The sequence below is a fragment of the Colias eurytheme genome, chromosome 2 (genome assembly GCF_061535395.1).
Source record: "Colias eurytheme isolate Ceu_HAF_F1 chromosome 2, ilColEury1 Martin Lab GWU primary, whole genome shotgun sequence".
In the NCBI taxonomy this organism is placed as follows: domain Eukaryota; kingdom Metazoa; phylum Arthropoda; class Insecta; order Lepidoptera; family Pieridae; genus Colias; species Colias eurytheme.
This window is the reverse complement of record NC_142981.1, coordinates 12,777,600-12,803,785: the sequence shown is the minus strand read 5'-3', so window position 1 is coordinate 12,803,785 and position 26,186 is coordinate 12,777,600. Positions and strand designations below refer to the sequence as shown.

The 26,186-nt window shown below is 34.6% G+C and overlaps 1 protein-coding gene and 1 long non-coding RNA gene across 2 annotated transcripts in view; one reads left to right on the top strand and one right to left on the bottom strand.

The window, feature by feature from the left end:
• Window positions 1-26,186, top strand: part of wb (wing blister) — a 145,346-nt gene that overhangs the window by 50,247 nt on the left and 68,913 nt on the right. The gene's annotated exons all lie outside the window — the stretch shown is intronic.
• On the bottom strand, window positions 6,888-8,095 carry LOC149910781 (uncharacterized). The gene is made up of 2 exons (XR_016457388.1): window positions 7,644-8,095; window positions 6,888-7,569 (listed from the first exon to the last, which is right to left on the bottom strand). It is a non-coding gene; the product is annotated as an uncharacterized LOC149910781 (long non-coding RNA).

Here is a 26,186-nt window from a genome sequence, read left to right as displayed (position 1 = left end):
ACCAACACTTACTTAGATAATAATTATAGGTCAATGCTTGGTCAATGTATATAAAATAACAATACCGACGTCTCAAATCTCATTGCCAACTAAAAGAAAGTAAAACAAGAGCTTGCTTTCAATTGGCATATGCAGTAAAAACAGTAAAATCCAAGCAAGTGGGCATTCGAAAACAATTATACCTACAGCGACTCGTAGACACAAAAAACCATCCGGAATAGGGAAAAGTAAAATGTCGGACGGTAAAATTACGTATAGTGCACAAGCTAGTATATAGATTAAGGGCGTTTGTCCACTACAAGGAATTTTACGGTCCGGCATTCCGATTTTTTACGGTCCGGTATGGCACGCCATTAATCTATATACTAGCTTGTGCACTATACGTAATTTTACTGTCCGACATTTTACTTTTCCCTATTCCGGATGGTTTTTTGTGTCTACGAGTCGCTGTAGGTATAATTATTGTTTTCGAATGCCCACTTGCTTGGATTTTACTGTTTTTACTGCATATGCCAATTAAAAGCAAGCTCTTGTTTTACTTTCTTTTAGTTGGCAATGAGATTTGAGAAGTCGGTATTGTTATTTTATATACATTGACCAAGCATTGACCTATAATTATTATCTAAGTAAGTGTTGGTAAGTTAAAGTTCAAGTGGGAATAGCTTAATTAGCTCCTCGTCACCGATTAAAATAAATAAGTGAAACACGCATTTTAAATCTCTTACGGAACTTTACTTTTTATTATAACGAAGTAATATAATATTTCACCTTCTATATTTTTTACTCGTTTCTTGTAAAATGCAAAAACAATCATTTGTGATAGCATTATACCGCCAAACTTCCTTGAATTGTACCGCACTGATCCGAGTAAAGACGGACAGGTGCACAAGCAATTCATCGGATTTTTCATGCCAAACCGGACCGTAAAAAATCGGAATGCCGGACAGTAAAATTCCTTGTAGTGCACAAGCGCCCTAATGGCGTGCCATACCGGACCGTAAAAAATCGGAATGCCGGACCGTAAAATTCCTTGTAGTGGACAAACGCCCTTAGGGCGCTTGTGCACTACAAGGAATTTTACTGTCCGGCATTCCGATTTTTTACGGTCCGGTGTGGCATGAAAAAACCGATGAATTGCTTGTGCACCTGTCCGTCTTTACTCGGATCAGTGCGGTACAGTTCAAGGAAGTTTGGCGGTATAATACGACAGGTTTACGCATAGGGTGCCCCGTCAACTGATGATAGTACTTTAATATTTACCTACTAACATTAGCTTTTAAGTCACGTACTAACATTAATGGATCACTGTCATCTAATTGTTTAAATAAAATAAATAAATAAAATAATGCTATCATAAATGATTGTTTTTGCATTTTACAAGAAACGAGTAAAAAATATAGAAGGTGAAATATTATATTATTTCGTTATAATAAAAAGTAAAGTTGCGTAAGAGATTTAAAATGCGTGTTTCACTTATTTATTTTAATCGGTGACGAGGCGCTAAAGCTATTCCCACTTGAACTTTAACTTACCAACACTTACTTAGATAATAATAATTATAGGTCAATGCTTGGTCAATGTATATAAAATAACAATACCGACTTCTCAAATCTCATTGCCAACTAAAAGAAAGTAAAACAAGAGCTTGCTTTCAATTGGCATATGCAGTAAAAACAGTAAAATCCAAGCAAGTGGGCATTCGAAAACAATTATACCTACAGCGACTCGTAGACACAATAAAAACCGGCCAAGTGCGAGTCGGGCTCGCGCACAAAGGGTTCCGTAGCAGCAAATATAATAAATTACAGTTAAATCAACCTATCTCAAAAACTATAAGAGATACTTTGATCAAACCAAAAATCGTTGAAAGAGTTAATTAGCATGCATCACCTCTATTTTTTTTAGAATTTTATACCCCGTAGTTATAAAAATAGAGGGGGGGGGACATACTTTTTACGACTTTGAGAGCTGATATCTCAAAAACCGTTCACTTTAAGAAAAATGTTTTTTAGAAAACTTTATATCATTTTAAAAGACCTTTCCATTGATACCCCACACGGGTATGTACATCGAAAAAAAAAATTTCATCCCTCAGTTACATGTATGGGGGGCCCCACCCCCAATTCTTTTTTTTACTATTTAGTGTCATATTTTTGTAGCGGTTCATACAACACATATTCCCATCAAATTTCATCACTGTAGTACTTATAGTTTCCGAGTAAATCGGCTGTGACAGACGGACAGACGGACAGACGGACAGACGGACATGACGAAACTATAAGGGTTCCGTTTTTGCCATTTTGGCTACGGAACCCTAAAAAACCATCCGGAATAGGGAAAAGTAAAATGTCGGACAGTAAAATTACGTGTAGTGCACAAGCTAGTATATAGATTAATGGCGTGCCATACCGGACCGTAAAAAATCGGAATGCCGGACCGTAAAATTCCTTGTAGTGGACAAACGCCCTTAGTTTGAAGTTCTAAAAGTACATATAACATATTACATTATATTAATTACAAACAAACATTCCCCATATTATTAGCGTATTAAGAATCCCAGTTAATGACCGTTAATAACCAGCTGAGTTCTGATGATAACAATTTCCGCACACTGATTGGTCTCATTCATTCATACAGAGATCAGCATTAACCTAGCTCATTACATGTACTAAGTACTTAGCACTTAGGGTGATTGTACATCTGAGACTGTATAATAATACTAGCAGTCGCCTGCAGCTTCACCCGCGAGGTCAAAATTTCATGGTACTTTTATCCCCTATTTTATCCCTTTGTGGAAGAATATATCAACATTCTTTTTTAGCGGATGCGTTGGTACTTAAATGGGCTATCTGCATGCCAAATTTCAGCCTGATCAGTTGATAAGTTCGGTCTGTGCGTTTTATAGATCAGTCAGTGAGTCACATTTGCGTATTATAAAGATATTAAAAGTAAAGATTCTGTAGTATAGACACTCGCATTGAACTACCTTAAATTGACGAAACTGCATGTATTATCAATTCTATCAATTGACTTTACATGAAAATCTATCCGACGGTTAATATTATTTAGTCGACATTTAAACAGTTTGCGATAAATTCGTTTATTATTATATTTCACGCAGGTGCGCTATGGCCTATTGCCAATACCCGAGTTTAATTCAGTCAGATTTTAGTTAGCAACAAGATTAGGATCTCGACCTAGTCATAAAGTTTTATAGGCAGTAGGTAATAGACATTAGGTAGATAGTAAATACAGAAGTGGGCTTTACTATTGCTATGATAATGCGTAAATATCTGTTAGCATTTGCCCTTTGTTGGTTTAGGTGAAGTTTTCGATTTCCGTGTAATCTATACTAACATTAAAAAGAGGTTTCTACATAACTTTGTATGTCTGTATGTCGGTATAATCTCATTAGGTAGAATAGCTATATTGAATCGATCATAAAAAATCTTTAACTAGCAGAAAGCTACACTATTCAAAAGTGACATTGGCAAATTTGGACCAAAAAATTTACTCTACCTACTCCAAGCCATATCTGTGCCTCATAAAAAAAATAACTCTAACTCTGCTCTAGTTTCAATAGCTATTAAACCAAACACTCCTTTCAATTACATTACACGCTGACAGTTAAAACCACGCTGATGCAGCCAAACCAACAAATCAATATAGGACCAGCCTCACCCGCGGCTATCGCTACCGGCTCCGTTAATTTTCTACTCGATTTACCAGACCATCCATCACGGTGGCTGACCACTTTGCGGTTTTAAAGATTAAAAACTGGTTGGGAAAAATAAAGGATTTGTCACTAGCTAATGTGAGGTGAGGTCATCGTAATGTATGGACTAGTTCGCGAATTCTTTTGTCTTTGGTCTTCGATAGAATATATGTAGTTCTAAGAATCTAGCTCTATGCTGAGTTTGAGGACAATCAATTCAGGATATTTTGCGTAATTGTACTTGGCTATAGAACTTAAACTTTGACAAGGGGGATGTCTGTATGGCATCTTGCTCAAATGCAGTATATACATTATGGCCTAAAATAACACATTCTTTTCTACAGGATACATGAACGAATCCACGGTATAGGTACAGTTCGTTTTATTAATAATCTCAGTTTATCGACAATTAATTCTGATTAGCATATATGAAGATAGAAATATTAATACGCCATAAAACAGTTTGCGTAAATGAAGTAATTATTTAAAAATTGGACGCCTGGCGTTGATCGTAAAATGGCGGTGAAACTGAATACACACTTATGCAAGAATTTTCATTATCATAATTGAAGACAATATGATATTATATTTCTTACACAAACACACCGGCTTCGCGGTAAAGACAATCAATCTGTACGCTAAATGTGGGTTTCTAGATCTCAAAATCATCGTCATAACCTTTCGATTTTTAGTTTGTAGTTTTTGAAGATTCATAAATATTATTGTGCAGATACATTGAAGAATTTATTTATTTCTTACAAATATTAAAGCAAGATTAATCTTAATCATTGCAGTCGGTAAAATTCAAACACTGGGCAATTGTTGATAGAAAGAGTTTTAAAGGCATTTTTTTTTCACTTCTACACAGTACCTACCATTATTAATAAACAAACACCCTTTAACTACTGTAATCATTTTAATAGAACTTATATGCGGAATTGAAATAGGCATGGCAATTAATTTAATTGAAACACGTAAATCTATGTTATCGCCCATAAATAACAATCAAGTATTTTCACACCAATAAACAATAAATTTCTCACTCCGATATTAAAATATAATAGATATTATCTCGGAAATCGGATTTCTTCATCTCGATTTACTGCCAAACAAACATTAGATTCAATGAGCAATATTATTTAGGCGGTCAATACGTGGACGTTTTATTAATGATAATTTAATATGCATATAATATATGTAGATACCTTTATTTTTCATCAGTTTTTTACTTTGACTATTCTGCCATAGTTGTATCTAAACTGTATTTCTTTACTTCTAGAGAGCGGTACACATTTTTAATAGTTAAAAGTAGCAGCATACTAATTTACTAAGCATATAAATAAAAATTACATTGATAATTTCCATCATTTTCAAAACAAACAAAAACTTCATACACACAACAAAACAATCCCTGACTTTAATATACCGTTGTTTAGAGACCTTCCTCGAAAGAATAAAAATAAACGTGACTTCGTGTAGCCCGCTCGTGACTAGACACCCTAACAGAAATCATAGGTGCAGTTGAATGATAAGTATTTAGCTATAAATACCGTCAATTGAAGCGGTCTAAATAATTTATGGACGGACGGCTAAGCCCCGTTTGACCTGCTAAATAAATGTACTCGTTTGTTGTTCGAGATTGATTTTATCGTATCTAATATTAAACGTTCGTTTCATCTGAAATAGTGTCGGATTTCGCAATTATTGCTTTGTTCTTGGCACGAATGTAGGTTTTAATTGGTGCCGAATATAAGATTTTTAATGTGTTACGGAAGTGGGAACTAAAATAGGTCAGTAATGATAATGATGATGATGGTTTTTGAAGATTGGTCATTAGACTATTTATAGAGCTCTAAGAATTTTTCCCTTTGGTATTCATGACAGTCGTAATAAGTATTTCTTTGACGTTTAAATAAATATTTTTTGAATGTAGACTCGAAGTTTTTATAAAGAGGACCCATCAATTTTCAGTCATTGTAAAATTGTGTATATCGAATAAATATATTTTTCATTTCACTGCAAAATCGCGACTTAGCCTCACATAATAATTAAAAATTGTTCGTGAATAGCGTTTTATTTTAATTTAGTCTCCCATTACCATTCATTATCTACACGTATAGGTTACTCGATTACATCACCGATGTCCCCAATCGCTGCGGACTCTCAAATCGATTCGACAGGCATTCGCCTCGCTAAGCATAAGGTTTGCTCATATTGACTGGGGTTAATAATAATATATGATTGTAATACCTATTGCACGCCTCATAAGCGAAGCGTTGAGGTGGGTACTACTGTCACTTCGCGCAAAACATCTGATTTTTCAAACTTAAAATGTCTTTATGTATCATACATTGCACTTGTAAGATAATACATACACACACATATTAAGACGATACACAAAAAAAAATCCACTTCTTGGCGGGCGGAGTCTAATAGCTCGCTATCGCGAACGCGGGTGTGCGCGAAGTCATTCTTGCATACCTACTCGCCGCGCTGCCGCTGGCCGACTCGGGACAAACATGTATGGAGTCGTCATACAGTTATAATATTGTTATACATATATTTAATTGTTGATTTATTGGTTTTATTTTCTTGCTTATAAACACAAAATTATCTTCTTTTTAACAACTACTTAGACATTATTAATAATTATTAATTATTATTATTTCGTAATGTTTACTTTATTACAAAATAATACAGGTTATAAATAATCTTTAAAATAACAAAAAATATTGTTACTCTGAAAAAATGAAATGGTACTCAATAACGCGGACTACTGAATTGATTTAGATAGAATTTGATGCTGACGTAGATATTACATCATGCCCAGAAATGAAAGGTACTATTTCTGAAAGAAGTTATAAACCCTAATTCTTCTCAGTCAAAGTCAAGAATGGAAGATATCACTAATACAGTTAAACTGATGCGAAACTTTGGATGTTAATTTGTATATTTTTTTGTTAGTTGTTACTTAATCACGTCAAGACTACATTACCAATTTTGATAAAATATAGCTAATTGCCTGGATTTACACATAGGATACTTTTTATCCGAACTGAACACTTCTGTGGGATAAAACACGATTCACGATATAACCTAATTCCACGCGGGCAAAGCCGCGGTCGGAATGATATTTTTTTAAATAAAAAAATTGTTTAAAAAAAACACAAAATATATTGACGCATGTATTTATTTTTTGCACTCTATTATAATTGTAATTATTCATTACAAATAATCAAAATAAAATAGCCAGAACAAAGTTAGGCCCTGGTAGGATAGGTAGGCAGGTACAGCAATGTGAGACGAACACTGGCTTATTTATACCAATAATAATGTATTATAAACATTAAATTAAGTTTACTTTCTAACAACAAAAATACATAATATTAGCTAATGTGAAAACGAATCAACCAATCATCCCACAACAATGAAATGTGCACACAAATATTCATCCAAATCGGTTCATGTGATTAGGAGGAGTGACTGCAGAGCCATCCTCCGGGCCCAATTGTGTTTCCAGATCACCCAGGAACTCAATTTAATATACTTACACAAAATTTTTCGAAATGAAAACTCACATTACTATGTAAATATGAATATAAACCGGTTTTAGTACTAAGCAATTTCCCGCACAGGTGTAGTAAGTATAAATGAAATAAATATCAACATCAAATTCTTTATACAACATACTTATCTACCACCTACTAAGAAATTCTTGAAATTTTTTCGTATTTTTTTAAAATAATTATAATACTACTCCAACGAGCTCCTGTTCCATAATTCCATATTACGTCCACCATACTTCCACTAAGTTCACCATGATTTTTTATTTCTTTGCACTTTGTTGCTTTTTGCTAAAAATGGAATCATGCGATAAAACCAGTAGAGCGTTGATAACATACATTTTTGACTGAATAAAGGTACTTACGAAGGAGTGGGTTCACATTGTGAACAATCAGTGGGTTTATTTTCCTTCTAGATTCCGGATATCTGAAAAGATTATTTATGCTATAAATGAAAAAATCTTACACATTTGTTATGTACTTAAAACAGGGGTACATATCAAACATCGTCTATAATACAATTATCATCAAATTTAAAATAAAACCAACTTACTTCATTAATTTATTCCAATTGTAAGCATTCTTTTTCCTCCAACCTTTATGTTTTTTCTTCTTATTTTCTTTATTGTCCCCATTTGTCTCATTTTGTCTTATCGTGTTGTCACCCTTTTTTACGATTGCGCAAGCGACACAAGTTCCCCGTGTGACGGCCGTAGCGGGAATGACTCGTGCAGCGATCGGGGTAGGAAGATACAGGGCGGCTCTCGCTATATTGGCTGGTCAGGCGCTAATTTCAAGTATTTCTTGTTTATTTCAAAACCATCGCATATTTCAAAATTCTAACACGGTAGACGTATAGGTTGTATATTTTATAGTTAGTATCTAAAAAGTCGTAACTTTACGTTTGTTATTTTGAAGATGCCAGAGATTAAAAAAAAATAACAATGAGAACTTTGTATTTTTTTTCTATCGAGAAAATATCATGGAATCATGTTTCTAAAACGGTAGACGTATTGTGTTACTATTGAACTTTCTTGTCAAGAATTTTCATCACGACAACTTTAATAATATAAAAATTACGAAGGTTTAAAAAGGGCCGTAAATGTTAGAAAAATTAATTCATCACCTTAAGAAAAAACACTATTTTTAACGTTCATGATATTTTTGATGTCATTTTTGTTATTTAAACTAGTTAAAAAACAGTTTAAAAAAGTTCTGTCTTGGACGTCCGTGTGTCTGTATGTGCGGATCCTTTTTCTTGTTAACACGATAGCGACCGAAATACTTTACTAATCGAGTCTTTTTTTTTCTCTTACGCTTGAGTATGCTCAGGAATAGAACCCTTTCATTTTTCAGGGTCTGATTCGATGTGGTTTAATTGTTATTAAATAAACAAAAATAATAATTAATAAATATTTATTAAAAAAAATTATGAGGCGTGCACTTTTGGATTTTCCAAATTATTTAAAAAATTAAATAGGCTGCAAAATTATACAGTATTGATACAAACTTCAGATTTTGAATAGGTTGTACGGTTTACGTATTACATCGAATGTGGACTGTATTTAGGTCGCGTTATAAGCTGCTAAGAATGCTATGATATTATGGGACAACTGGGAACACTTTAATTATCGCTAATAATTATATATAATTCACGCGGATTCGAGCGGATAGATTAGCACTCGGGCGCTGCTATGGAAGAACTGCGCTTTCCGGCCGGCTCGGCCGTCGCACGATAATAATGCTGAGGCAGCTTGACCTCATTTACGTTATTGCTCAATAATTGTCATTAATGTAATGTAACTATGGATAATAAGTAATTTAAAATAAAATGTTTGTTCGCTGCTCGAACATGCTCCCGAGGCCCACAGAAGATATATATAAAATTTTATAAGTTTGGAAATGTTTGTAATGCATAAAGATTATAGTTCCACCACTGATTCACTTATAGCAGAGCGTTTGTTAGTTATTGGAGACGTCGACCTATCGCTCTTTTTAAATCGCGCACTTGCCCATCGTCTGAGCCTGTTTTGTTCACATGATACTTCACTACACTCTCCCCGCTCGGGTAAGGGAGACGCACGAACACTAGTAACACTTTTTTGGTGCACACACACACTAGAATCGACACACTCTTGGGGTATTGTCCGAGACTGAATAGTTTGTTGCGCTGCTGGGACGCTCTGCTGTTGCGCTGCTGGGACGCTCTGCTGTTGGGCTGCTGGGACGCTCTGCTGTGGAGTCGCTCGACTCCTTCGCCACCACACGAAGAAAAAGATACTTGCTAATATTGCTAGTGTTAGTGTTCCATATGACACTGCGTATTGGTGTAGGTCGTGTTTTGAAATACCTAAGGTATCCGTATTCTCGACAGCGTTTTTCATGATTTTTATTTTCTCCCCAAGAGTTTTTAATGATGTGTTGATATCTTCGTTGTCGGAGTAGTTTGTGATAGGCAGAGCAGAGTTAATCAGATTGTGAATGGGATTTAATTTGGTTTCTAGTATGTCCGGTTTCAGATATAGCTTGTTTTCAAGTTGCTTAAATGAGTACAGTGTGATATCTTGTCCCTTTATTATGCATTGTTTGTTTAGTGATATAAGCCCGGCCTTGCTGACTTGGCGCGACTGTATGTCATCGTCACATATAATGCGTATGTGTGCAGTATCGCATTGAAAATATGAATATGTAGTTAGATCGTGTAATTGTATCCAACTACTTTTACAGCTGTTTATAATGTAATTACATTTATTATTTTTTATTTCGCAAAAACGTTCATGGTTGCTAAAGCTTATTATAGGACCGTGCAATTGGCAAAAATAAATATCATTCTGGTTTTGGCATGCTTGTAGCTCGGCTAATGTTAATGTAATGTAGGCATCTCTCTTTATGTTTATAGAAATATATTCCGCTATTGGTTTTATACTTATCATGTTGCTGTTAACTTGCTTGGGTATGGGTATCAATCTATATAGTTGGAAATTGTCCCGGCTAATTAATGGTATGAGTATTTCAAATATAAAGAAGTTTTCGGTAATTCTAGCTTTTACCTTTATTAATTTATAGATTTTATACAGGTCGGTATGAATGTTCTCTATGGGTAATGTGACGTCCTTGGGAATTTGACTTGATATAATTTGCAGCTCGTCGCGCAATTGCTTTGGTGACAATAAGTGTACATTTATCTGGCCGTGGTAAATTTCAGTGGTAGTGTCCAATAGAGTATCTTGAATTCTCCGTAAATTCTGAATCAAATTGTTGCACGCTATTGCTGATAAGGTCACTTCCTGAATGGTCTCAATTTCAGTTTGGATTACATTTGTTTTATTGTTTAGGATATTTAAATGTCTGTTAAAGATTTTCGATGGTTTTTTCAGTTCGCTTTAATATGTTGAATTCGGCTTCTATGACTGATGTTTGGTTTTTCCAAAGTTGTGTTATATGGTTGGCGTTATTTTTAATGAGCTCGATTTCCTGTTCATATTTCTCAGCAAAGCTTTGATCAAGTACTCCGAATAATGAATTAGCCACTGAGCCGACCGCATTGAAAAGACCGCGCCGGGTTCTTGACCGCGCGTCGAAATGCTGATTCAGTAACAGCTGGTTGTAGTATTGCAGTTCATTGTAATCGTGACGTATTTGTAACAAGATAGTCTGGCAGTGATTCGATTCATTCATATTAGCGCAGGTTTTTTCTAAGTAATCCGATAAAAGATCTGCCGCTGTGTTCCCTTGCCAATATGGAGACATGTCAAAATATGCGATTAGCTTTCATTTGTCCCTAGCTAGTTGCATTTCGCCCATCGAGTCAAAGTATATGGATAGATTGCTTTCAAGCTGTTTTAACTTATATTCCGCTGTAGAGTACGATAAAATGCTCATAAAAAATATTAATGATAATACGACGCTTACAAGTTTTGAAGGAATATTTTGTCTGATTCGACTTTGCTTTCTTTCGCTTTTCAATTCGCTGCTGTTGTTTTGAATGATTCGACTTTCCTTTCTTTCGCTTTTCAATTCGCTGCTGTTGTTTGGAATGGATATATTATTATTTTGCTGATGATTGCTTTTTTCTTCGAGTGGTAATAATGATAATTTTACTACTGGCCGCTTTAAGATTCCATTTTTTGTTTTTAATGTAACGACTCTTACTAAACCGTCGCTTCCTGGATGGGTTTCTACTACTCGGCCCACTGGCCACTTCCCGGCTGGCATAATATCATCGTGAATGGTCACTAAATCCCCTATTTTAAGGTTTCTTTGAGGTTCTAACCATTTGCTTCGAACCGTCAACTGGCTGAGATATTCATTTTTCCAACGTTTCCAAATATCATTAAAAGTTTTATTTACTAAGTACCATCTGGTCCTGGCATCATGTGCTGTTTCTATTAGAGTATTCTCCGCTCGCTGATGTAAGAAATGTGAAGGTGTTAAGAAATCTAAATCTTCTACGTCTTCCGTAATTGAACATAAAGGCCTTGAGTTAAGGCATCCTTCTATTTGGGCAAGGATTGTGCTATATTCTTCAAAGGTTAATGCTTGCTCTCCCACTACTCTCTTTATATGCTGTTTTAGGCTTCTTATCGATCTTTCCCAAATTCCTCCTGCGCTAGGCCACGATGGACAGTTCCAGTGCCATTCTATCTCCATTTCGGTGATTTCTTTGTAAAAACTATCGCTAAAATTGCTTATTAATTCATTATATTCTTGTTGTATAATTTTATTTGCTCCGACAAAGTTCGTGCCATTATCTGAATATATATGCTTTGGGGTTCCGCGTCGTGCTGCCATGCGTCGCAGAGCCGCTATGAAAGTTGTGCTGCTAAGGTCAGAAACTATCTCTATATGTACCGCTTTCGTAACCATGCATATGAATAACGCTATGTAACCTTTCGTGGTTTTTACTCCTCGACCTTTATTAATCTTGACGTTGACGAATCCTGTAAAATCAACTCCTGTATGATAAAATGGAGGAGCTGGATTAACACGATAACTAGGCATATCTCCCATTAGTTGATGTAATTTCATAGGCTCTCGCTTTTTACATGTGATACAGGTACGAAGTTGCTTCTTTGTTGCTCGATATCCCTTGATTACCCAGTATTTTTGTCTTAAAATTGAAATAGTAATTTTTGCTCCACCGTGAAAAGAAAGTTCGTGTGCTTCGTTTATCAGTAGTTCCGTTAAACGTCCGCTATATGGAATAATAATTATTGGATATTTCATATCTTCGCTGATGTTTGCATTCTTTAAACGACCTCCAACTCTTAAAATACCATTTTCATCTAAAAATGGATTTAAGCTTAATAATGTACTATTCCATCGTAATTTATTTTCCTTTTTTAATTGCTCTAAATCAGCTGAGAATTCAGTCGATTGAACATATTTAATAATTGCCGTTTTAGCTTTTCTCACGTCTTGTAATGTGAGATACGTCGGCCTTTGTTTTAATGACGGTGTAATCGCTCGTAATATCCATGCTAATACTCGTACTATTTTTAATAATGAACTATATTTGTTTAATAAATTATCTATTATGCTTGATGTGTATGTTTTTTGAATAATATTAACTTGTTTTCTTATTTCTAAATTTGTCGTATAATTAGTGTGCTGCTGCTTATTTTTAAAATCTGAACTCAATAACCATTCTGGACCTTGCCACCATAATAAGTTTTCGTTTAATTGTAATGCTGTTTGACCTCGACTCGCTGCGTCAGCTGGATTTTCTTTCGTTTTTACATAGCGCCATGATTGAGGTTGCATTGTTTCGTGGATTTTCTTTACTCGATTTGCTACAAAGGGCTTCCAACGGTCGGGGTTGCCGTTGATCCAACCAAGGGCTACCATTGAATCGCTCCATCCATAAACTTCAACTTTCGTGCTGCTGATGCTATTTTTTATTTTATTCATTAATTTTGCTAATAACTCCATGGCACATAATTCTAATCTAGGTAAAGATACTTCCTTTTTATTTGGCACTAATCTGGATTTTGCTGCTATTATTATAGTTGAGATTGCGCTATTTTTTGCGACTCTGGCATATATGACGCATGCATAGGCTTTTATTGAGGCATCGCAGAACCCATGTAATTCAATTATGCTATTCTCATCACATTTATACCATCTGGGAATTTTAATACATTTTAACGTATTTAGCTCCTTTTTTATTTTTATCCATTCGCTTTTTATATCTTGGGAGACTGGATCACGCCATTCAAGATCTGCTTGTAACCATACCTTTTGAAATAAAATCTTAATTTTTGTTGTAAGCGGCGTCAACCATCCTAATGGGTCAAATAGCTTAAACATTTCCGATAATAATTTTCTTTTCGTTAACTTTGCTGAGTTTTCATATAATACGCTATCATAGTCGAATACAAATACGTCACTAATAGGGTCCCATCGTAGGCCTAAGGTTTTCGGCGTGTTTTCCGTTTTAAACATAAATGTTGATTGCTCGTCTCGTTCTTTGCTGATTATGTTTTCAATGAGGCTCTTATCATTTGCAATCCATTTTCTCAATAAGAACCCTGCTCCGCTAAGTACATGATTCACCTCCGCTATTTTTTGCTGACCTTCGCTAATTGTGTGTGCTCCCGAGATGTAGTCATCCATATAAAACTCTTCTTTAATGCTTTTTGCTGCTTTTGGGAAATTATTTTGCTCATCTTGTGCTAGCTGATTCAACGTCATAATTGCTAAGAAAGGTGCTGCTTTCGTTCCGTAAGTGATAGTTGTTAATTGATACGCTTTTATAGGCTGGTCTGGGCTTGATCTCCACCATATTTGTTGAAGTTTTTGGTCTTCTTCTTTTACTAATATTTGTCGATACATTTTTTCAATATCAGATGTATAGGCGTAACGGTATAGTCTCCAATTGATAATGATACTTTGTAAATCCTTTTGCATATTGGGTCCCTTGTGCATAACGTCGTTTAAGCTGTAGCCTGTCGTGGTTTTTGCTGATCCGTTAAATACGACTCGTAGTTTAGTGGTGCTGGATGCTGCTCGCTGTACCCCATGATGTGGTAAAAAACATTGTACGCTTGAATTTAATGCTGCTAGTTTCATGTGTCCCAGTTCGCTCATAAATTGCTTGTATTGCTCCGATAATTCATGCTGCTTATTAAGTTTATTTTCTAAATTCTTAAATTGTGCTAACGCTAGTTTTTCAGACGATCCCAATTTTTCTAACGCTTGATCCTCCATAGGTATGCTTACTTCATAACGTCCGTTTTTTAATCGCTTTGTAGTTGCTAAGTAATAATCTAAACACTGCTTATCTTTCGCTGACATGTCATTTTGCTCCTGTATATCCTCTATTTTCCAAAAATCTTGAATTGCTTGTATATGATTCAAAATAACGTTGCAGTGGAAGGTATTTATGCTGCCTCCACATAATAACCAACCCAATTGCGTCTGCTGTGCTAGTGGTTGTGAGATTTCGCGGCCTCGAATGATCCCATCTAACATAATATATGAATAAATATCTGCTCCAAATAAAATATCTATTGCTCGGCTTTTGTTAAATTCTGGATCCGCTAAGTTTAAGTGCGCTATACATTTCGACCAGCCGGGTTTTTCAAACGATCTATTAGGTAGATTTTTTATAAGATTAGTCATAATGAATGTATCGACGTTGAAGGTAAAATTGTTATATATAGATTGGCAATTAATCTTGAGTTTTCCACGACAGTTGTTTTCTTGGCCCCCTACACCAAGTACGATCCCTTTGCTTTGTTGACGTTTTAAACCCAGTTGCTGTGCTGCTCGTTCGGTTATGATGCTAATTTGAGACCCTTGGTCGATCAGTGCTCGCATTATGTGCTGTTTGCCATCTTCAGCTGTTACTTTTACCAATGCGGTGGCTAAAAGTACTTCAGAATCATCTTGCTGAGACATATTCGATTGATTTTTGGGACTGTAATAGACCTGTCTTTGGGTGTTGCTACTCATCAATTTTTTATTTCTAAAATTTTCGCTAGCTTGCTGCTTAAAACATTCGTGTAATAACGTGTGATGTGCGCCAGCACACACATGACACCGCTTATTCGAAGTACATTGACTTCCATTGTGATCAAAAATGCAATTAATGCAAAACCGTAGTTGCTTAACCGTTTGTAGTTTATTCATAAATGATAATTTAATAAATTGTGGACAATTAGTGAGCGCGTGTTCGAAATTGCATAAGGGGCATTTTTTCGCTGATGTGTGCATTGACGTCAGTGACCTCTTTACTTGATTATTAATATTAATTCTATTTGAATTAATATGTATGGGTTGTCTGTTCGTTGCTAATAATTGGTTTGATGTTCTATGATATCTTTGTTCTGCTGCTGAATTTTGGTTTCTTCGTGATGATTCAAGCGATGTAAATTTGTTTTCAAGAAAATCCAAAAATTCTTGTAGTATAGGGAGCTCTCGAGAGTTTTTTAATGATTCTACGTATTCAGAATAAGTTTCGCTGTCTAATTTTTGCGATAATAAATGTACCAATAGCGGATCCCAAGTAGTTATATCTACGCCTAGGTTTTTTATAGCGTGCAAGCTTTCTAATGTGACGTCATGTAATTTCTTGATTGCTAGATATGATTGCTGCTGTATATTAGGTAAATTGAGAAATATGTTAACGTGCGATGTAAAAATTAGCTTCTTGTTATTAAATCGATGATTTAGGATGTTCCAACAAACTAAATAATTATCGGAGCTGATAGGCAAATGCTGTATAAGGCGCTCGGCTTCCCCGCTTACTTTAGCTTTTAAAAATTGCATTTTTTGCGCGTTCGATATTGATGTATTCTTATGTATAGTTTCATTAAAAAGGTCTTTGAATGATACCCACTGATGATAATTGCCAGAAAATGTCGGTATATCCATCTGCGGAGTTGATTTATCTCTATGACTTGTTGCACACATTTTTGAGTTTATAGCTCTCTTTGTATTGATATATATTTTTTCATGCTTAGTAAAATTAATTTCGTACGCTTCATCTTCCTCTCCAAGTTCACCCACTATCTCCCAATGTAGATTTTCCACCGCTGACCATCGATTGTGGAGAATACGAAGGGAGTCTTCATATTCCCACTTCTCCTCCAAATTATTCACATCAATATTGCTTACTGCTCTGATAAATGCTTTAAAATTGACTTCCTGCTTTCGAGATAAATCGTCTAATTTGCTGTTGGTCCCCCGTGATTGAAATGTTGTAGACCTAGGCGTCGTTTGCGATTCTAATCCGGATCCTCCTGCCTTCGGCTCTAGATGGGCTTGTTTTTGTAATAAAAAATTATCATATGCTTCACTGATCGCTTCCTTTGCTCGAATATAAATGTCGTGAATGTTAATAAATTCTTCCCGCATAAAATATTGATGCTGTGTCGATTCATATTTTAAAAGCTTTTCATGATTTTTCTGGCATTCATCCCATAAAGATTCTAATATATCTAAACGCTGTCTGCAATATTCGATACTCTTACGCTCTGCACTTCTCTTCATCTCATCTTTTTTAAAATTCGCTAATAACTTTTTTATTTTGTCCTTGATCTCTAGTTGGACCGTATATAAAGCTTCCATTGTAATATAAAATAATCAAACGGTAGAAATAAAAAATAAAATGGAAAATTCTTACTTGGCTGTCTCAGATACGGTCGACGTGGCTACGTCCCCGGATACCTTAGGTTGCTTGCTGTTGCTGGCTGACGTCGCGGTTGACGCGTGGCGGCACGTGCTGCTGACGTAGGCGGCTGGCTTACGTCTTGCTGGTTGCTGGTTGCTGATTCCTTGTTGCTAATTTCTGATGGCTATTTGCTGCTTGCTGATATGCTAATTTTTGGTCACTGATCGTCTGATGCTAATTGATAGTTGCTGATTGCTAGATGCTGATTGCTGAATGCTAGATGCCAATTGCTGGTCGCTTAATGCTGATTGCTAGATACTTGATGCTAAATGCTAGTTGCTGGTCGCTTATAGTTGATTGTTATATGCTAGATGCTGGATGCTAGATGCCAAGTGCTAGATGCTAATTGCTGGTTGCTAGATGCTGGATGTTAGATGCTAATTGCTGGCTGCTAGATGCTGGATGCTAGATGCTAATTGCTGGTTGCTAGATGCTAGTTGCTAGATGCCTTTTGCAGTTCACGGATTGCTGATTGCTACTTGCTATATGCTGGTCGCTGATAAATAATTTCTGATTGCTACTTGCTATATGCTGGTCGCTGATAGATAATTGCTGATTCTGCTAATTCTGCTGTTCTGTTAATTTCTATTCCGCTCGAATGCTGCTGCTAGATATTCTGATAGGGGGTTTTGCTGCTGGCTGGCTGTACTTTGCTCGGGGCGATGCGCGTGGCGACACGTGGAGCTGACGCAAGCTCTTTTATGGCTTGAAAATGCTGGATTTTGTATCTCGTTAAAATGCTAATTTTGGCTGCTGTTGAATGATATGCTGCTTGCTTGTAGTTATAAGAAAATACGCTGAATAAATATCACGGGGGAAAAAGGGACACGTGGATTTCCGGTTCCACGTCAGACTTTACACTCGCGACGCGGCACACTTTTTTTACGGTAATCCGGCTCGAAAATGTACGGTTTACGTATTACATCGAATGTGGACTGTATTTAGGTCGCGTTATAAGCTGCTAAGAATGCTATGATATTATGGGACAACTGGGAACACTTTAATTATCGCTAATAATTATATATAATTCACGCGGATTCGAGCGGATAGATTAGCACTCGGGCGCTGCTATGGAAGAACTGCGCTTTCCGGCCGGCTCGGCCGTCGCACGATAATAATGCTGAGGCAGCTTGACCTCATTTACGTTATTGCTCAATAATTGTCATTAATGTAATGTAACTATGGATAATAAGTAATTTAAAATAAAATGTTTGTTCGCTGCTCGAACATAGGTTGTGTAATATTTTACTTATTACGATTTTGTTGTTAGTTGCATTCTACTCTGAACGTAACTTAGTGTAAGCCAATATGAATAACATTCACGATTTATTTATATAATGGTATAACTAGTAGCAATAGGTAAGAAGTAGCTGTACCCTGTGTATTTAATTATTCATCATCGTCGTCGTTTCAGTCTTCTGTCGCCTGCCTTTTAAACGTATACTTTAGTTCAGCTTTTTAACATGTAGGTGACATAACCAACCGAGTCATTATCGTAATAAAAATTGGTATCATTCATCAGCGTTGACTGTGATTTCTTCAACCACAAAACATCAATACAATGTGAATAGACCACAACCATTGACAGTGAATAAAACACAAAAATAACTCTTAGACCTTAGAAAATAAATTTCAATTTTGTTCCGAACTTTGTGTAATTAATGTAATTAGAAGTTGATACACGACAGCGACAAATTGTTGGATGAAAATGGATTATATGATATTAATGACCATAATTTGATTTTTATGGTATCGTGAGAATGAGGGTGTTAAAAATTCACTTTCAAAGGATTTATTCATGTATCCGACTTGATGTATCTAATATACACATCTATGTCGTATCAGTATACAATAAATACTGAGAAGTTAGAGCATAGAAACTTTAGACTTTCGTATCAAAAGAAATAAAATTAGAGAACGAATGTAACTTGCTGACATTCTTGCGAATCACGGACGCATGAAGTAAGGTTTAATTTATAAGTATTTTTTTATGAGAAGCATGTTTTCCGCGGTTATTAATTTTGCATGTCTTCAAATATCATACAAATCTATTTACCTATATTTACACATTCATATTACTTCAGTACCTTTTGGCAAAAGAAACACGTTACTAAATACACCATCGCGAATGTATATTCACCAAGACGATTATACATTCAAAGGAATCAATTAGAATAATTTCTCTCAATGAAACTGGGAGCCATTAAATCTCAATTTATGTTAAGCTTTAAACTATCAAATAAATCAGCCGTAACAGGTGACACGGGATAAATAAGAGATTCAATACAGTTACACTTGAAGGGAACGGAATGGGAGCAAGCTAGGTAACTGAGATGGTATCGGTTGCCTTTAAAATGCCTGTATAACGTGGTATTAATTGTATGGCTTGAGAAATTAAGGTTATATGATATTAAAATTATGTTAGGTATAATTTATTTGGTTAGTCGCGATTAACCTTACGAAGGATGTCTGGCAACGTGACATCGAACAAAAATGTAAAAAAATAAATTATTTCAATTTATGGTCTGAGTGTCTGAAACCAAAAGAAAAAAAAATTAAAGAGAGTGCTAGAGTTCTTCTGAGTTAAAAAACCTGTTTAGTCTAGATTCCTATCTCTACAGCCTTTTTAAATTGAAAGCAGGAATCCCTAATCCACTACATCATATATCATCTTAACCTGTACGGAACCCTACAATAATATCAAAAGAGTCAATTTACACCACACAGACATCACCTGATAGGTCAGATGCAGATCAGAAGGGTTGGGTTCACGCCCTCGTGATCGCGATGGTATTAAAGCCTGGGAATTATGTGCTTAAATGCCCTTATCAATTGATAGTATGTGGTAATTAGGAAATGTTAGGTTGGTGGTAGTGTACTGATGGTGTATTGGTAGTAAGTAGAAAAATGATTTGCAAAGACAGAGAAACGACTAGCAAATAGAATGTGGTCTAGTGGTCTGACCTAAAAATAAGTAATTGATGATTTACAATAGTAATATTAATAAGAAAATGATCAACTCGTCAAAAGTTTATTCAACTTTACTTTTAAAAGCTATCTTAATCGTAATTCACCATAAGTAGAGAAAACAGTTTCTGCAAAGAAGAGCCAGCAAACTCTGTAGTTTCTGTTCAATTCGATAAGATTTCATGATTTTGAATTTTTTAATTTTTCTTAATTTTATGAAAATATGACAATCCTGATAAAATTTTGACAATATAATATCAATTTTCTAGATATTCAGTTGTTCTCTATCTTCGGTACAATTCACCGTTTGACGGAAAAGTTGCTTTGCTACTCATTTCATTGATTAAATAATACAGAGGCGATTCTAACCTAGAAATTAGTTCCACAAGCATGAATGAGTCACTGGTACTAGACCATCTAGATATAGGACGGGTCTAGATCTGCCTAGTTCCTGTAACGTACAGGGTTGTTACTTTTTCGTTTTAAGCAATATTTATTGTTGTCGCCATAACATATATTTTTAATTTAGGAAAGAATAAAAACCTAGGTCATAAACATACCTACTCTACGTTCTAATGATTTCAGAGCTCCTTACAGGACTGTAAAGGCCAATCCTCATTCGATTGATCATTATTTCCATGCTTTTAAAGAAGAGCACATCTTCCAGCAGTCTTTTGCTTTCCCAACCAGTGTTTAAAAATTATTATACACTACATTTTAAAGCGCTTTTCCAATTGAAGTCATAAATATTAAAGTGTAAGCTAAATACACTATGTTCTAAATTTATTGCAGGATGTAAATATGTATTTAAAATATTAGCTCATCTATAAACTAAGAATTATTAGTTTCAGCCCTATGATTGTGTAGGAGGAGGCCCACGCAGTCTGTCGGTCTGCGTATCACTTCAAGTCTAATGCTGTACTCGGCTGATAATGAGCACCTAATTAATTCTTGAGCGATCGACAACCTTCTGTGCTGTCGTCAGAGATTAATCGGGGAAATTAATCATGTTTTTATAAGATTAAAAAAACGTCGATTATTTCAAAGTTACGTCAGAATTCCGTCATTGATAAAGACAAATAATTGTACAAAATAGTATACTTGGATTCATCTACACATATAATAAAACAGTATCCCGACCATTTCTCAACATTAAGTATTAAAAAAACTGCAATTGCTATGTATAATTGATTGTTGTATAGTCTTATAAATTGCTTCATTCATCTATTTGGTTTAATAATCAAGAAAAACTATGTCATCCAAGTATGTGAAATTGCATATTTCTAAATTCTATACAGAATCTTTCGGAATAATGTCATCAGCTTCAAATAAAATGTATAGCAATGCGTATAACAAGACATTGTATCAATCCAGTACAATATATTAATGTATCTTATTATTTTATCGACTCCATTCGAGCTTTTCTCCAATGATTAATGGCTGGTCTTGTTAAGGGCGCGTATAAAGTCAAATCACCAATCAACTTTTAGTTGATACGTGTAATATTCAAGACCAAATATAAAAAATAAAATATATGTAAAACTTGATGATATTTTCGATTATATTGTCAGATCAAAAACATAAAATATTGAAATTGACTCGATAGAAAAAATTCACGAAGTTACCTCTAAATTTCACACTTTTACGTTTTTTACTGGACATGGTAATACTTATTATGATTTTTTTTTCATAAACAATTATATTAAAACATTTGCAATATATTTGTCAGAGCATTTTGTGTAATTACTTTTAGTTTTGGTTTAATCACGATAAAACACTTTTGGCGCTTACTATATTTTTAATTACGCAAGAAATCATCTTCCATCGCACGTTCCGGGAGCTAAAAACATAATTCTATTTCATACATCAGACGCTATCGCTCCGTTGAGACGAGTAGACCACGCTAAAATTGCTGCGCCGTGTTTTATAATTACGCCGAATATTGATTTGTTGAAAATGGTAAACAACAAAATGAAAAGACTTAAGAAACGAGAACTAAAGAAGATTCAAATTGAAAAGATAACTAAATGTCGAAGGTAATAATGTATATAATGTATAATATAATAGTATTGTTATAATATTAATAAATAATAATTATAATATAAAAAGATAAGTCTTGATTTACCTATTTGAGAAAGTTTAGTTTCTGTAAAATAATTTCCGCGGGCTGAGTATTGACGCGATAGCAGCAGCAACTATAGATAGGTAAATAAAATTCATAGTGGTACCTTATTCTTACAGTCGCGGTGCAATCAATCAAGTCAAGAAAGATTTATATTATTATTATTACTATAGGCAGATCCTATGTTCGCTCCAGTAAATAATAATATCAATAATATGTAAACCGGTTGTGAATAGTACATATATATATTATATTTACAATCTGTATTAGATAATCATACATAACATCTATACATAGGTATAACAAATTCGTACGAAAGTCAAAATTGTACTTACATTGAATAGGTATTTTTTTATAATATACATATGTATATGTATATATATAATATATTCATAATCTGTATTACATAGTAATATGTAGTACATACATATCTATACATAAATATAGTTTTTAGAATTTTTGTATGTGTGTCTGTATGTAGGTATGTCTGGGCTCTAATTTTGGTGCTTGTATTTGGTGGTGGTAAATAAAAAAAACTGTCTGTGTTTGTCTGTTTGTTTGTACACGCTAATCTCCGGAACTACTGGACGGATTTGAATGAAAGTTATTTTGTTGTGTAGGTACTATTATATTATCCGGGAAATATAAAATAATAATTTATTTTGAAAACTGAAACACCTGATGCAGAACCGCAACAGACCACCTAAACTATAGATTCATTTGAGAAAGTTTATCCAGGCGACTTTGGATATTATTATTTGTGTAAATTCTGTAAATTCGTTTCCGCGAGTTGAGTATTCATGCGACGATATTTATAGATACCTACATTCATAGTGGGTACCTACAATTAACAAAGACACTTTTTATACTTAGTTATGTAGGTACCTAATTCCTACGGTCGCCTTGCAAATGCAATCAATCAAATTGACCCTGTTTGAAAGTAATTTACTAATTTCACAGAACAATTTTAAATTTGGAAAATGTGGACCCTCACTCTCAACCTGTGTCTACTGACTATTGCCACGCAGAAAAAAATACTCCAGAAAGGTACCTGCTAAAGTTACCAGCTCTCGATAAAATAATACGTAAATTTCGAAGAACTTTGTAATATTTTATAAAGGATAATTTTTATTTTTATTTTTAGAATAATTGCTGAGTCGAAAAATGTCGTACAATCTAATAGTCCATTGAATAAAAAGTTCTAGAGTGCGTGAGTTAGTAACGTAAGATGTTTCTTCGGAAACATGTCAAGAGTCCCTAGGTAATAAACATACTAAAACCCCGGGCCACTAGGAGGAGCCCCGGAGTGGGGGGAGGGGGAAAATGGGTCCATTTTTTCATTTTTCGCTTAAATCTCAAAAACGGTACATGTTAGAGAAAAACTTTCAAGGAAAAGTTGAAAGGCCATAAAATTATCTACAAGTTGTACCTGAATCATTTTTTCCTATATCCTACCGTTTCTGAGTTATACGCAGTAAAACATGATTTTGGCTCAAACAATTTCCACATCAATCGATCAAAAAATATTTCTTTCTTCCAAAAAACTCAAAAGTGCTACTTGTGACCGGTACTGATAGATTGCTCTTAATTAGGTCTATAATTGGTAAAATAAACACATTCCTCCATGGAAGCCTTTAGGAGGAATCGATTGTCAAAATATTATATTATGGTAGTTTGAGTTACTGAACTTGATCTTTTTATTTTTTTCTTCCAAAAAACTCATAAGTGCAACTTGTGACCGGTACAGATAGATTGCTCATAATTGGGTCTATCATTGATAAAAATACCAGATTCCACCATGGAGGCCTTTAGGAGGTATTGAATTTTATTAGGGTAGTTACGATACATGAACTTTTTAACTAACTACCCTAATAAAATTCAATTCCCCGTAAACGCCTCCATGGTGGAATCTGGTATTTTTATCAATGATAGACCTAATTATGAGCAATCTATCTGTACCGGTCACAAGTTGCACTTTTGAGCTTTTTGGAAGAAAAAAAATAAAAAGTTCATGTATCGTAACTACCCTGATAAAATTCAATTCCCCGTAAACGCCTCCGTGGTGGAATCTGGTATTTTTAGCAATGATAGACCTAATTATGAGCAATCTATCTGTACCGGTCACAAGTTGCACTTTTGAGTTTTTTGGAAGAAAAAAATAAAAAGATCAAGTTCAGTAACTCAAACTGCCCTAATATAATATTTTGACAATCGATTCCTCCTAAAGGCTTCCATGGAGGAATGTGTTTATTTTACCAATTATAGACCTAATTAAGAGCAATCTATCAGTACTGGTCGCAAGTTGCACATTTGAGTTTTTTGGAAGAAAGAAATATTTTTTGATCGATTGATGTTGAAATTGTTTGAGCCAAAATCATGTTTTACTGCGTATAACTCAGAAACGGTAGGATATAGGAAAAAATGATTCAGGTACAACTTGTAGATAATTTTATGGCCTTTCAATTTTTCCTTGAAAGTTTTTCTCTAACATGTACCGTTTTTGAGATTTAAGCGAAAAATGAAAAAAATGGACCCATTTCCCCCCTCCCCCCACTCCGGGGCTCCTCCTAGTGGCCCGGGGTTTTAGTATGTTTATTACCTAGGGACTCTTGACATGTTTCCGAAGAAACATGTTACGTTACTAACTCACGCACTCTAGACCCCCTTGGAGGGACTCATTCAATGGACTATAACCAAATTAATCAAAATAAAGTTCTGGAGGAATGTGTGTCGTCGACTGCGTATGTTTATTTAAAAATAGTATCTATACTCGCTATTTCGACAGACTTTTTTTACGGATTCGTGCTCTATACTGTTTCCCTAATATTGTTTTTTTTTTATATATTACATACAGACAGTTTTTACTTTTTTTATTGTTTTATAATATGTATAGATTATCATTAATAATTATAAACAAATAATAATAAAAAGACATATTACATAATTTGTGATGATTTCAACTTCACTGTTTTATACAATTATTTTAGACAACATACCTACTAACTACCGAAAATACGCGTTGAACGAGCGAAGAATATTGTGTATAATTTAGCGTGCGATGAACTTTACGTACGTTGGATGAGCCGGGTGTATGAGGGTATTGTGAGGGCGCGCGGCATGGCGCGTAATGTGCGGGGCTTAATCGTAGAATTATCTGGCTTTATACGCCCTCTTAAGATATAGTTCAACAATGGTCGAATCTGTCTTGACATCAAGTACTTAGCAATAGATGAAGTTGTTTTGTATCGAACACAATTTAATGTTTTTATTTGTGTAGATAGATAGTATAGATATATGGAACTTTCAGAAATGTTAAGTAATGACTAATGTGAGGAGTCAGAAGTTGCGTGTAGTTGAAAGAGGTTACCCGTGGTAGACTATTAATGACTAGACTGTGGTTGTCTATTTTAATGCATTGATGGCATAGTATTATAATAGGTTTCTCTCATCTCAAATGTTAAAAAAAAATATATTATTAAATATGTGTGTAGACTTCGTTGAACGTATTATCCTACTTGCTATATTCCTTGTCTTTATAAATAACTATTTTAATTTTAATTTAAAACCCGAGCAATATTTGCGTGACCATCCCACTCAAACAATAAGTAGGTAGATACCAAATATAATAATTTCACATACTTTAATAAGTACAGAAAAAAATACAGTACAGATAGCAAAAAACTAATTGTAATGATCTTTTAATCTAGTGCAAATGATGTCATTGGTCATCGACCTTGCTGAAATTGTTTCTTATCGCCTGTGATTGAATTTAACTTCCACTATAGATTATTTGGCGCGTAATTAATTTCGAATTAATTGGTTTCGGATAAAGAATTTAATTCTCGCGGCGCCCTTTGATAAGGAAATTGTTGTTATGATGATTATAAAGGCGTGGGTGTAAATTGTTGTTATAGTGTATGAGTGTGAGTTTGAATATTTTACATTGAACTACTCCTAAACTGAATCTATAAGAATAAAATTTTGCCTGAGTGACAGATGGAGCTTCCTGTGTGTATGTCTTGTTTTATTTATACTTACTGTTTATTTTTTTCAAGGAGAATTACGCAAAAACTATTAAGTACTTTTGTGGTTAACTCTTAACTTTTCAATAAAAAAATATAGTGAATTCTCCATTCATGTTAT